The following is a 13,792-nucleotide window of genomic DNA, read 5'->3' on the forward strand; positions in this document are numbered from 1 at the left end:
TCTCGAAGACAAGCAGATAGAAACGATAAATGAGACAAGTAGCTTGGGAAGTGAAATCACGGCAGTTCTGCTGGATGGACTGTTGTACAATCAACCCTTAAAAGGATATGAAGCAGCTGGAGATGCTGAGGAAGATGAAGAAGCTGAGCAACCAGAAGCTGAGCTTGAACATGAACCTGAAAAAGAAGTGGAAACTCATGCTGAGTCACCTGAGACAGCTAAACCTGAGAGGAAGAAGAAGAGGAAGGCTGTAGAAACCTGCTCAAAAGACATTCATGCTGTCCCAAAGAAAGTAAGGCTTTTATCAAAAGAAAAAGCTAAAGCTGACAAGGCTAAGGAGCAAGCTGAGTTAGCTGAGAAAAGAAAAAGGCAAGAAGAGCCTGAGGATGAGGAAGAAGAAACTTCAGAATCCCCTTTAAAGAAAAGGAAAAAGGGTAACTCCTTAAAAATAGTGGAAGCTGTCCCACTAGACTGTACTCAACTTGAAGGTCATGGAACTGACCAAGAAAAGGAAGCTGTAGAAGAAACTGAGCAACATGTTGAGCACCAAGAAGCTAATACTGAGCAGGAAGAATCTCCCAATGTTGAGAAATCTCAGGATGATGCTGAGCAGAGAGAAAGAGAAAATAATGCTGTTGAGGGTCCTGTTGAGCAACTTGTAGAAGAGGAAACAGTTGCTACTGAGTCCAGTGAAGGTATTCGAACTGACCATTCACCGCCAAGAGCTGAGACACGGCGAAGACTCAAAAATAAAGCGCAAAAGCAAATTGATCTCATGGACGACTTTCCTATTGATGAGCTTGAAACTGAACTCTCTACAATCCAGTTCCAGTACTTCTCTAATGAGACTGAGTCACCACTAGAAAATCCAATGGAAAAACAAGCCTCTATTACTCAGGATGAGGAACAAGCCAAAAACCCTGCAGATCTAATCCAAGCTGCTCAAGGTGGCACACTTCCTGTTTCCACTTCACCTATTCAAGCTGAGCAGATTAACTTGTCTAATCAAACTCCACCTCCAACTCAATATGTTGATGACTAAGCTCCAGAAACCCATCAAAATCCAGTTACCACTCAAGGTACTCAATCTGGCAAAGAGCCACCTCCTCCACCACCATCAAGCTCAATACCAGCCTCTGAGCCTAATGCTGCTCAATTTGCATACTTGAATGCTACTGAGTCAGGACGCCGTGTCATTGCTTCTGCTCAGTCCCTGCTTCAAGATTTAAACACTAATAAAGCTGATGCACACCAATCCACTCAAGCTGAGTCCACCCAACTATCAGGTATAACTCAGCTTCTAAATGAACTCAGAGGATTGAAAGATCTGGTCAGTATCATAACTACGGTTCAAACTCAGCAACCCAATCAAGGCTAGATAGCCAAACTGACTGAACTGATGCTGACAATGGCCACCCATATGAATTCGTTTGAAGGCAAAATTCACCAACTGTCAGAAGTCAATCCAGGGTATGCCACTTCCACGGAGCTTCAAAGCTATTTTGCTAAGCTAACAGCGGAACTGACCACCTCTAGCGCAACTGCCAATCCTGAGTCTGCTACATCTGCTGAGTTGCAAGATTGCTTTACCAAGTTGAATGCTGAGCTGACCAAATCGAGTCCACCCGGCAATGCTGAGTTTGCCACCTCTGCCGAACTTCAACAATGCTTCACCAAGCTTCATACTAAGCTGACCAGTACACGTGACTTAGAATCCTCCTCTTCTCAGTGTATTATTGACCAACTAAGTGAAGCAGTCAGACTCCTCAACATAGACAGAGCACAGATGGATGTTGATCTAGTCTCCAACAGTGAACTCATGAGCTTTTCACAAGCTATCATGAAGGCAATGCGCATCAACAATGCTCAGTGCATGTTCTATGATTCTGCCTTGCTCAAGCTGTACCATCAATCGTTTGGTCAAATCACCGCTTCGCTCACCTGGCTCAGCAAATCCCATGAATGCCTCCTTAGCATGATCAGCAGCTCCCTTCGGGTTCCTAGGCATGTTCAGGACGACAGTGTACCAGTCATTGATGGCTTGGGCGAAAGCACTAAGAGGCTTCAGCACTACTCCCACTATCTCTCATCTGCGGCTCGAAATGAAACCTTCCTCTACAAACCCGATGATGGCAAAACGGGGGAGACAAGTCAAGGCGGAACTCAGACTCAGCCTACAGGTACAATTCAAAGAGGAACTCAGCCTGCAGGTAATGCTTCAGGGAGTAAAGAGAAAGGCAAAGGAATTGCTCAAGCTGATCACTCGGCTCAGAAAAAGAAGAAGAAGAACTAGCTTAGTCAATGTCTAAGACTTAGCTTTATATCCTGTCTTTGAATGTATGTTTTTTTCTGTTTAGGTCAATATATAACAAGTATTAGTTTTCTTCCTGATCTGACTAATAAAATTTGAACAAACAAATCAAAAAGATTAAACACACTCAGTATGCATTAACACCAAAACAACTTATGCAATAAACTGAGAAACAACATATTTCCAAAACTAACTTCAATCCAAACAAGCTCAAAACTAAAACTGAGTCAGTATACACAAATGTCTTAAGTCTAATTCAATTAGATCTTGGAAGGTTTAGAATTAAGTTAAGACAATATGTGCAACCCTTACGGGGGAGTAATTTTAAAAAATACAATCATGGGGAAACCTATAACTGAGTTCCGTACTTATGTATTTTGCCAACATCAAATTGGGGGAGTTTGTTGAAACACCTTTCCATAAGATTTTGATTTGACAAAATCATCCATGATTAAGAGGCAATTAAATTTAGATGCTTTGATTTAATTGTACTAATATGTTTGTTCAATATTGAGTGCAAAAATATATAAAGTAAAGACAGGACAAAAGTCAGCACAAGCAAAGCTGAGTAGAACGAAACTCAGCATGACAGAATGTAAGCGGAGTGGAGTAGAACTCAGAAGCAAAACGAAGCTGACTAAAGTTAAAGACTTCTTCAGAAGCGGTTAAACAGAACGAAGCTGACTAAGAAGCAACTCAGCTCAGAAGATTGAACATCCGAAGATAACAAATAGAATTGAGTGACAGTCAAGACAGCATGAAGGATCCGTTCACTAAAGGACAAAGTCTGCCAATCTTCTGCACCAATAATTGGAACCTCGAAGATACACAAAAGACCAATTCCAAGAGTCATGGGTCATTGGATTATTGGTAAAAGACAACTGACACAAAAAGACAAGCCAGACGCAAGAAGACAAACCTGACGCCTGAAGAAAACAGAGAAAGGGAATGGTGGAGCAGTCTGAAGCTGACCAGAAATTGTTCCCCAAAAGAGCCGTTTTGGTGTTAACGGCTAAGACATTTCAAAACGATCAAATCTATAGATTTCTTTCTATGAAAGGACAATCGATGAACTTGGATCATCACTGAAGCATTGAAAGAAAAATACAAGAGAGAAAGTCTTGAAAGCACTCAAATACAAAAAAGATCTTACACCAACTTTTCTATTCTATGTGAAAATGCTAGATTGATTTGTAATCATCTAAAGTGTTCTTTAGTTCAAAAAGAACAAGTCTGTGATCAATAGGAATATTGAGAGTGTTAAGCTGAGTGCTTGGTTGTAAGCATTTCAGTGGTAGAGAAATCTAGGTGCTGAGTTGTAGCACTTAATAGGAGTTGAGTAGACGAATAGAGGAAGGTACTCTTGCATATTCAACTGCCTTGTAATCGGTTTGTGCTCTACCTTTAAAGAGCTCAGTATTGGATTCAAAAATCCCGGAGGACTCTGGGGACTGGACGTAGGCAGAGAGGCCGAACCAGGATAAGTGATACTGAGTAATCTCTAAACTCTCTCTTATAATTGCATGTGTTGTTTGCTTTATTTACTCAGCATATAAATTGCCTAAGCTGATCTTGAGTAAGTAAGTGGTGCTGAGTTAGAAGCTGACCTCCAAGAGTGTCAATTCTTAACTCACAAGAAAACAACTTTGGTCAACATCTGACTAAAGCTGTCCTGAAACATATCTCACCAAGCTGACTAAAGGCTAAGTTAATAAACTCACAAAACAACCTTCAGTCAGCTTAATTAAAACGCGAAAAAGTTATATTAGTTCCTAACCCCCCCTTGGAACTAATTACCAGGGACCAACAGCTAGGTGATACCAGCCTTGGAATTTTAGGATTTCCTTGAAATCCTTTTCCAACCCTAGAGACGCTAGGTATTTCTGATCAATAATGATTCGGGTAGCATGGTCTTGCCTAGAAAACCGATCGTATAATAGCGCCTCACGCTCATTGACTAATCCAAAAGGAGGATTATACTTAGCTTGTAAAGCTTCGCTGAATTCAATATCGGAGTCGGCATCATTGTCAACCACGACCTTAGCTTTACCTTTCCTGCCCATAGCACCTGAGAGGTAGACCAAACGGACTAGTTAGAACATATTCACATAGTTGAACCTAAATTCCCAAATAACCAACCTATAGGCATAAGTTGTAGTTTAGAAACTTAGGGACCAAAAGTATAAGTTTTCAGTCCCTAAGTGTTTTACCCGTAATTCCAAATCCGTGAAAAATCAAAGATGCCCAGTGACCAAAATGTGTTAAGAACGTGAAATAGAGTCTTATTGATACATTTTCAGCTATAAACTTAATAGTTGAACTTTGAGCTAAAATGGAGATTTTACCCAAATTGAGCAATTTCTCCAAAAATTCACAATTTAAGAACTCAAACCATACTCAAGGCACATATTGACCATAATGACATCATAGATTGCAAGAAGATCAAGAAATAACAGTAAATAATTGATTATTTGAGAAAAAAGATAAAAATCCCCAAAACCTAGGGTTATCTCAAATTTCAAAAACCAATGTCCTAAACTAAAATCTAATCCTAGAAACATGTTAGAAATCAAAAATAGGTAAGAATCCATACCTTGTTTGTTAAATTCGGATTAGATTTGTGGATTTGGGTGTTAGGTTTGTGAAAAAGGGGAAAGGAAAAGAAGAAGAGAAGGAAAGAAAGAAAGAAAGAAGAAAGTGGGGAAGGGGATGAATAGTCATCCCCTAAAAAGAAAATATATATATATATTTTTTGTTCGGGATTAAAAATCCCGAATGGCCCCGCGTCGGCCGAGCTGGCTGGCTCGGCCGACCAGCTCGGCGAGCAGGGCGGCAACGCCCTGCTCGCCCGAGCTGGGGCGCCCAGCTCGGCGAGCAGGGGGGGCAGCGCCCAGCTCGCCCGAGCTGGGCCTCCTTGGGCGACAATTTTTTTTTTTTTTGTAAGAAGCAGAATATGGGGGCGCAAAACTTGACAATTCAATAATGAATATGAGAATTATGAAAACAACAATCAAAATTAACAAAAAGGAAAAGAAAGCTGCAAAAAATAATTGTTCAAGTTTTGAATTTAAACCGGGGAGAACCCGATTTCTCCCCCTTACTCAATCCTTTCTCAAGATCTTCGGATTCTTCTCCATTGTGTTTGGGAGAGAACCCTGTGGCCTTTCCTGTCTGTCCCTATTGATCTGGGCTACCTGATTGCTCAGATCCTTGTAGAAGGCTTCGTTATTAGCAAGCCTAGCCGAAATCTCTTTCAAGAGAGTCACCACTTCGTCAGATTCCTTGGAAGGTTGCATTGGCCCTTGGTTCTGCGGCTGATATGGGGACATGCCAAGTCCCTACTCTCTGTGTTCCTGAACAAAACCACTGGGAGGTCTAAGCACATTCTGGTTTGAATTTTCGTAGGATAGGTTCGGGTGCTGAGGCCTCCAATAGTTATTGTTGTTGTTGTAGGAGTTGTAGTTGTTGGGGTTGTAGTTGTAGTTGTTATAGTTCTGGTTGTATCTCGTTTGCCCCCCAACATAATTGACCATCTCCACCCCATCACCAGCGAAAGGGCTACCTGCCTGACAATCCTTTCCATGGTGGTTGCCACCACAGTGCACACAGGTGGGAGGTTGGCTGAATTTAGCCAACAGGACGTCCATCTTCCTACTCAGATCCGCAACAACCGGATTTTGTTCTTGTTCTTCCACAGCATACACCCCGCTGCCTTGTGGGGCCAGCGAGTTTCTCCTCTTGCCACTGCACACTCTTCCTAGCCAGCTCATTAACCATGTCATATGCCTATGTTGCTGTCTTCCTGAACAAATCTCCACCCGCTGTGGAGTCTACAGTAGCTCGGTTAGTGGGTGTCAAACCGTGATAGAAGACGCTTACCAATTGATGTTTAGGTATGTCATGATGAGGGCACATGCGCAGCATTTTTCTGAATCGGGTCCAAGATATGTGGAGCGCTTCGTGCTCGGGTTGGTGGAATGAGGTAATCTCACCCCTGAGCATTGCTGTCTTCGAGGGAGGAAAGTAGTAGGACAAGAACTCCTTCTCCAATCCTGCCCAAGTTATGATTGACCCGGGCTCCAGTGTTCTTAGCCATTCCAAAGCTTGCCCAGTTAGAGAAAATGGGAACAACTTCAGCCTAGCGGTATCTTGGGGAACCCCATTTGTTCTCGCAGTGTCTGCGCACATTAGGAAGCGATCCAGATGATCATTTGGGCTCTCATGTGCTTCTCCTCCAAACAGTCCGGTTTGTTGAATCAAGTGAATTATGCCTGACTTGATTTTGTATGTGTTGGCCGAGATATTCGGGGCAGCAATGCCGGACAGGTGCTGGTGTCGGTGTGGCGCTAAAATCTCACTCATCAAACGAGTGTCAGTTTCCGGTTCGGTATTCTCGGTATTTCGGTTATTGTTGGTCTCGGCCATCTTGATAGGTTTAATGATCTCGTCTGGCTTGATAGTTCCAATCTGTTTGCTCCTGCGAAGAGTACGTTCAAGTTCAAGGTTAAGAGGGACACACGGTATTCCCGCTGATCGTGTAGGCATATGCTGAGAAGAAATAAATACAAGAAATAAATGAAAGCAGAAATTTTCCCTATGGAAGGAAAGTATAAACATCTAGTACATTTTACAGCGCTATCATACAAGATCACACAATTTTACACAAGTATTCTTATCGGTTTATATTGACAGATATAGACTGCTGTAAACAAGTACATGGTACAAACAAGTAGAGATAAACAAGTATGTACAAGTATGAGTCAAAATATGAACAAGTATAAGCATGAGTATAAACAAGTATAAATATTAATCAGTATAAAGTAGACAAGTATAGATAAACAGGTATGAAGAATTATGTGTAAACAAGTATAAACGATATAAACAAGGATATTCACAAAAAGAATCGTATATAAACAAGTGTATTTATAAACAGGTATATGTATAAACAAGTATAAACGATATAAACAGGGATATTCACAAAGAGAATCGTATATAAACAAGTGTATGTATAAAAAAGTATATGTATAAACAAGTATATGTATAAATGAGTATAATTATAAACAAGTATGAATGTAAACAGCTATAAACAAGTATACATGTATAAATGGTATAAACAAAGGGTATTCACAAGGAATGCCTAAACTAACAAATCGACCTTTGGTTCGATATTGTAGAAGAAATAAATCCACGGCAATGGCGCCAAAAACTTGATACGCCTCGCGGCGTTCGGTACCGCAAGGCTCACTAAGGGATAAGTGTACCCCGTCGTTATCAAGTAATAAAATCTGGAAAGTCCAGGTATCGAATCCATAGGACTTATTTACTACAAGTATCGAACTACTTAGTCTCAGGTGTTATCTAGGCTGTGTGGGTTTTGAGTTGGTTTTGTTTAAGTTAATCTACTCCTAGTTGAATTATGCTACTCCTAGCTAAGTTATCTAATTCTAATTACGTTATTCTACTCTTAATTAAGTTATTCTACTCCTAATTAAGTTAAACTACTCCTAGGTGATCTTTCACTAATGCAATTACCCGAAGGAACATGGTATGAACGATAATAATAAAGATAGATTATTAGGTCAACAGATTAAAAACCTAATCTAAGGCTCAGCAATTTGGGCTTAATCAACTAAGAGGTCGTCAATCTCCTAGGCTCTGACTAGGTCAGATTCAGCTCACAATATGTGCCTACTAGATTTTGGGGCTTTTGAATGAGTTAAACCAATTGAGTAAAGCGTAAGACAAAGATTAAACAAATAATCATAGAACAAAATAAGAGCTAAGATATTATTAAAGGCGAAGAATATTGTCACGGGATACAATTAGCCTAGGATTCATAGACTGTATCAAAGAGTACAAACAAGGAAAGATAAAAGGAGATACGAAAATCCCTTTCAGGGAACCTGTCTACTCTGCAGCCGGCTTCCTAGGTCTTAAGGACGGACTTTGAATATTCCTCGGTGAGCGGAGCTTCGAAGGTGCTTCAATGGAGGTTGAAGGAGGTGGAGGAGGTGGAGAGGAATCTTCAAGGGTGAAGGCTAAAGTAATTTACAATATAGAAAGATGTTTATTTTACAATTGGAAATTCTTATTTATAGACGCGGTTCGGGCCCTCTTTCTGACCTAAGTCCTGTCCTTTTGCAGGTGGGAAGACGTGGGGCCGATCGGGACTTTGTGGGGCCGTGAATTAGTCTTTTGACTGATTCCCGCAGGTCAGCTCGCCCGAGCAGGCCCCTGGAGGCCTACTCGGCAAGCTGGCCGACGAAGGCCAGCTCGTCGCGAGCTGGCCATGCCAGCTTGCCCGAGCAGGCCCCTGAGGGCCTGCTCGGCGAGCTGGCCTACGGAGGCCAGTTCGTCGTGCGGCAATGCCCAGAACGCCCGCGTGTGTTTGCCGACTGTCCAAAAATGCATTTTTCACCCGAATTCGTTCCTGCACATGCACGAAACTCCAAACAACATTAGTCCAAGGGCTAAATTGACCCGCCAATCACTCATTTAAGTAAAAACTCCGTTTGGTGCGACTTTTGGCGGATCAATTAGCTATAAAAGATAATGGAAATCTGACGTACATGTTATTTTGGCCATATTTGCCTGAAATTACAAGAAAACGAGCCTAAACAACGAAAAGTTAATAAAACATTTCCAATTTCTAACTAACTCACACAAAAGCATATAAATGCGAGAATTGCTCACTTATTCACGAAATAACGCTAAAAACCGTCCTAAAACCGTACCCAAAGATAGGAGTTTTTGACCCCTATCAATAGTTGATCTGATAGGTCGGAATGGCGGTTTGACATCGAGATGATCAATCGACAGGCATTCTGGCATTTATGACACAATCGGCGCATGTGTTTTCTAATTATTGCGCTTATGTCATCCTAGGTGGCTATTCAATGCGCATGCTAGCATTTATTGTTTTACTGGCTTTACTCAGTATCTAGAATACTAAACGTTTTTGTCATTCTGAGTGCTCAGTTTTACGTAGAAGAAATATTCGTGTGCTTAGTAACTCAGCTTAAGATAATCACTTAGTATGTATGTCTACTTAGCATAGGGTGATTTTATGTTATCTTTAACTCAGCATGCAATAGTTACTAATTTAGCACAAATCACTCAGCATGGTAATCATTCAACATTCAATTAAGCATAGAATTTTATTGAAGAGGATTAGACATACCGATAGCTTCCCTTAGTATGTTAAATTGCTCACGAGCCAGAGGCTTCGTAAAGATATCCGCAAGCTGTTCATCTGTTGGTACGTAGGTCAGCTTGATCTCCTCTTTGAGTACATGATCTCTAATGAAGTGATGTCAAATGCTGACATGCTTTATCCTACTGTGTTGGATTGGATTTTTAGATAAGTCAATGGCACTCTTGTTGTCGCATTTGACTTCGATTGTGTCAGTTTGTACTTTATAATCCTCCAGCTGTTGCTTAATCCATAGGACCTGGGCCACACAGCTTCCAGCAGCAATGTACTCAGCTTCAGTTGTTGACAGGGCCACTGACGATTGCTTCTTGCTGAACCAAGATACTAGACAGCTTCCAAGGAAGTGACACCCTCCTGAAGTACTCTTACGTGTTGGTCCCTTGTAAGGTTGCAAATATAGTTCCAAGGGGGGGTTAGGAACTATTTTACCTTTTTAAAATAATTTGGGCAGATTTCTTTTCATTAAGAAAAGTTTATAAAACAGCGGCACTTAACACTCAGCAAGACACTGGCTTAGTCAACTAGTGACTAGGACAGCTTCGTTGCTTAGGTCAGGAAATAGCACTTAGAGTCTATTCCTGAACCTGCTCGTTTGTAGCGCACAACTCAGCTTGACCTCTTTTACTTGGTCAGTTTTAGTTTGTTTTAAGCAAGCAATATAAATAAGGAGTTAAGGTTTAAGAAAACTTCACTCAGCAGATTTATCTAGGTTCGGCTTCTTCTAAGCCTACGTCCTGTCCCCAGAACACTTCCGAGATTTCAAATCCTCTACTGAGCTCTTTAAAGGTAGAGCCTCAAACCTTTTACAATATCAGCAATTGAGTATGACAAGAGTACCTTCCTCTATACTTCTACTCAATCCTAATCTCTCCGCTGAGTACTTAAAACCGAGTACTCATCCTCTCCTTTCTACTTCTAGAAATGATAAAGATTTTTGTCCTAAACAACAATTGCTAGAACACCTTAGATGATTGAAAAACAACCACTCTAGACTTTTACACAGATATGAAAATGTAGTGTAAGAATTTTGCTTTGCTTCTTGCTTGCAGAACTTGTAGAGATTTGGACAGCGTAATGGCTTGATCAAGTTCTGTGTTTTGTGAAGCTTGTGATGGCACTATTTATAGAGACGTCTGGTCATTCGGTCATTTCGAATTTCGAAATAACCGTTGGAGGAAAACGGCTATATGTCGTTGTCATCCTGACTTGCACAGAGCTCTCGGCCAATCACAATCGTGTATCTTCTGTCCTCAGTCAGCACAGCAGATGGTCTCTCCTTTTAAGGTAAAGTCAACTGGACAGCATACTGTGTCGTCTGAACTTTGCTAAAAGAGGAAACACTTTGTCTGGAAGTTTTCCTTTGCCAGCTGCTGTCTTGTACGCTTTGTCGAGACAGCTCAGCAGCTTCATAGTGAAGTTGTTCCTGAAGGTCTTCTAGATCCTTCCGTTTGCTGAGTTGCGTTTTTGTCCAAAACGACAACGTCTTGACATATGCGGGCCGAGTGTACTGAGTTGTTTGACTTGGGCCTTGGCTTCCGTATTGGGCTTGGGCCTTCCAATCCTTATGACTTATAACATTTATACTCAACATTGAACAAACACATTAGTAGAATAAATCAACGCATTTAAACTTAGTGTGTTTAGAATATGTATTCTAATTTATACTTAAACAATTTTGTCAAATCAAAATTATGTGGAAAGGTGTTTCAACATTACGCTCTAGCTTATCTCATCCATAGTCAGCGTCAGTGTATCCAATGAGTGTGAAGTCATTTGTATTTGGATACCATAAACCTGCATTAACTGAGCTCTGCAAATATCTAAAAATTCTTTTTACAGATATAAGGTGAGATTCCCTAGCGTCAACTTGGTATCTTGCGCAATAACATATTGAGTACTGAACGTCAGGCCTACTAGTATTAAGATAAAGTAGTGAGCCAATCATACCTCGGTATAACTTACTGTCTACTGACTTACCTTTCTTGTCAGCGCAAAGGACAGTGTCAGTACCCATTAGGGTAGATATGGGCTTACATTCTTCCATATCGAATTTCTTTAACATTTCTTTGGCATATTTAGATTGACTGATGAAGATTCCGTTCTTCCCTTGCTTAATTTGTAGACCAAGGAAGAAGTTGAGTTCCCCCATCATTGACATCTCGAACTCAGTTTGCATCTGTTTACTAAATTCTTTACACATAGATTCATCAGTAGCACCAAAGATTATATCATCTACGTAAATTTGTGCCAGCAGAGTGAATAAGGTTGCGTCAGCTTTGCCTCTGACATAGTTCCTGGTCAGCAGGAAACTGGTCAACCTCTCGTACCAAGCACGTGGTGCGTGTTTCAGGCCGTACAGGGCCTTTTTGAGTTTATAAACGTGGTTTGGAAATTTTGGATCTTCAAACCCTGGAGGCTGACTAACATATACCCCTTCGTTTATAAATCCATTAAGAAATGCACTTTTAACATCCATTTGATATAGTTTGAAGTTCATGAAACTAGCATATGCACATAATATTCGTATAGCCTCTAACCTAGCAACGGGAGCAAAGGTCTCACTATAGTCAATGCCTTCTTGCTGACTATAGCCTTGAGCTACAAGTCGGGCTTTGTTCCTGACTACATTGCCTTGCTCATCTAGTTTGTTTCTAAAGACCCATTTAGTTCTTATGGTCTTTTGATTTCAAGGTTTTGGTACTAAATCCCATACCTCATTTCTCTTGAATTGATCAAGCTCTTCTTGCATAGCATTGATCCAGAATTCGTCGTGCTCAGCATCGGTGAAATTCTTTGGTTCATGAACTGAGACGAACGCAACATTGCTAAGATATCTCCTGAGTTGATTTCTTGTCATCAGGTTGTTCTCAGCAACATCAAGAATGGACTTCTCCGAGTGTCCTCTTGGAATTTTGATTTCTTTGGGTAATGTTGAGTTGTCAGCAGCAGCAGGTGTTTCAACAATCTCTGCAGTTTTAGATTGGTCAGCAAAGGTAATTTCAGGTTCGTTTTTACCTTTGGTCAGCCCGTGTGGTAATGACTCAGCGGCTCCATTTTGGTCAGCGGAAGCTGAGCCTGGGTCATCTTCGGCAGACTGACTTGACTTTCCTGCAGGGTCAGTTTCATCGAACTCGATATGGACAGACTCTTCTATGACTTGAGTTCGTTTATTAAATACCCTATATGCTTTACTGTTAGTTGAGTACCCTAGAAAGATCGCTTCGTGAGCTTTAGAATCAAATTTGGCAATGTTGTCTTTCGTATTAAGTATAAAGCATTTACAACCAAAAAAACGAAAGTATCCAATATTGGGCTTTCTTCCTTTCCAAAGTTCATAAGGGATTTTCTTAAGAATAGGTCTAACTAAAGCCCTATTGAGTATATAGCATGCTGTGTTGACAGCTTCACCCCAGAAATACTTTGGAAGCCTATTCTCACTCAGCATTGTCCTAGCTATTTCAACTAGTGTTCTGATCTTCCTTTCAACAACCTCATTTTGTTGAGGAGTTCTAGGAGCAGAAAAATTGTGGTCAATGCCGCTGACCTCACAGAATTTATCAAACTATTGGTTTTTGAATTCTCCGTTATTATCACTACGGATGTGAGCTAATTTTAAATCTCTGTCATTTTCAAGTTTTCTGATCAGTGTTGAGAACATCTCAAAAGCTTCATCCTTGCTACTCAGCAAGAGGACCTAAGTGCACTGATGCGCGTTTTACGTATACGTGCATGTGAAGGCAAATGTACCTTAGTCCTGTATCAAGTAATAAAGTGAAAGTAGAGTATCGTTCCCACGAGGATGGTGATTATAAGTACTAATCTCTTTGCTTACTATCTATTATTTAAACAACCGAAATGTAGAGTTTGTTGGACAACCAAGCTAAGACTTAAGCAAGAAGTGAAATAAAAATTACACAAATTAAGTGAGAGATTACTTATAATAAAAGAAACTAAGGCTTTTACCTTCACTTAACCTCTTTGCTTGGTAATAACACTTAACCCCTTTTAAGTTGTTTTATCCTTCTTAAGATGGCGATTTTTCTTATTAACTATTAGTTCTCGAGATTGGTTCTAAACTCTTGACTAATTACTTTCCCTTGGTCCGGCTCAAGTAATTAATCAAGAGAAGCATTAAGTCTTCTTAGTTCCAAACCTTCGATTTATTACTTTGCCTTGGTCCGGCTCAAGTAATAAATCTAAGATTTGTAATAAGATTTAATCTAAACCTTTTTAACCTACTTTACCTTGGTCCGGCTAAAGTGATTACT

Source organism: Euphorbia lathyris, chromosome 7, assembly GCF_963576675.1.
Source record: "Euphorbia lathyris chromosome 7, ddEupLath1.1, whole genome shotgun sequence".
In the NCBI taxonomy this organism is placed as follows: Eukaryota; Viridiplantae; Streptophyta; class Magnoliopsida; order Malpighiales; family Euphorbiaceae; genus Euphorbia; species Euphorbia lathyris.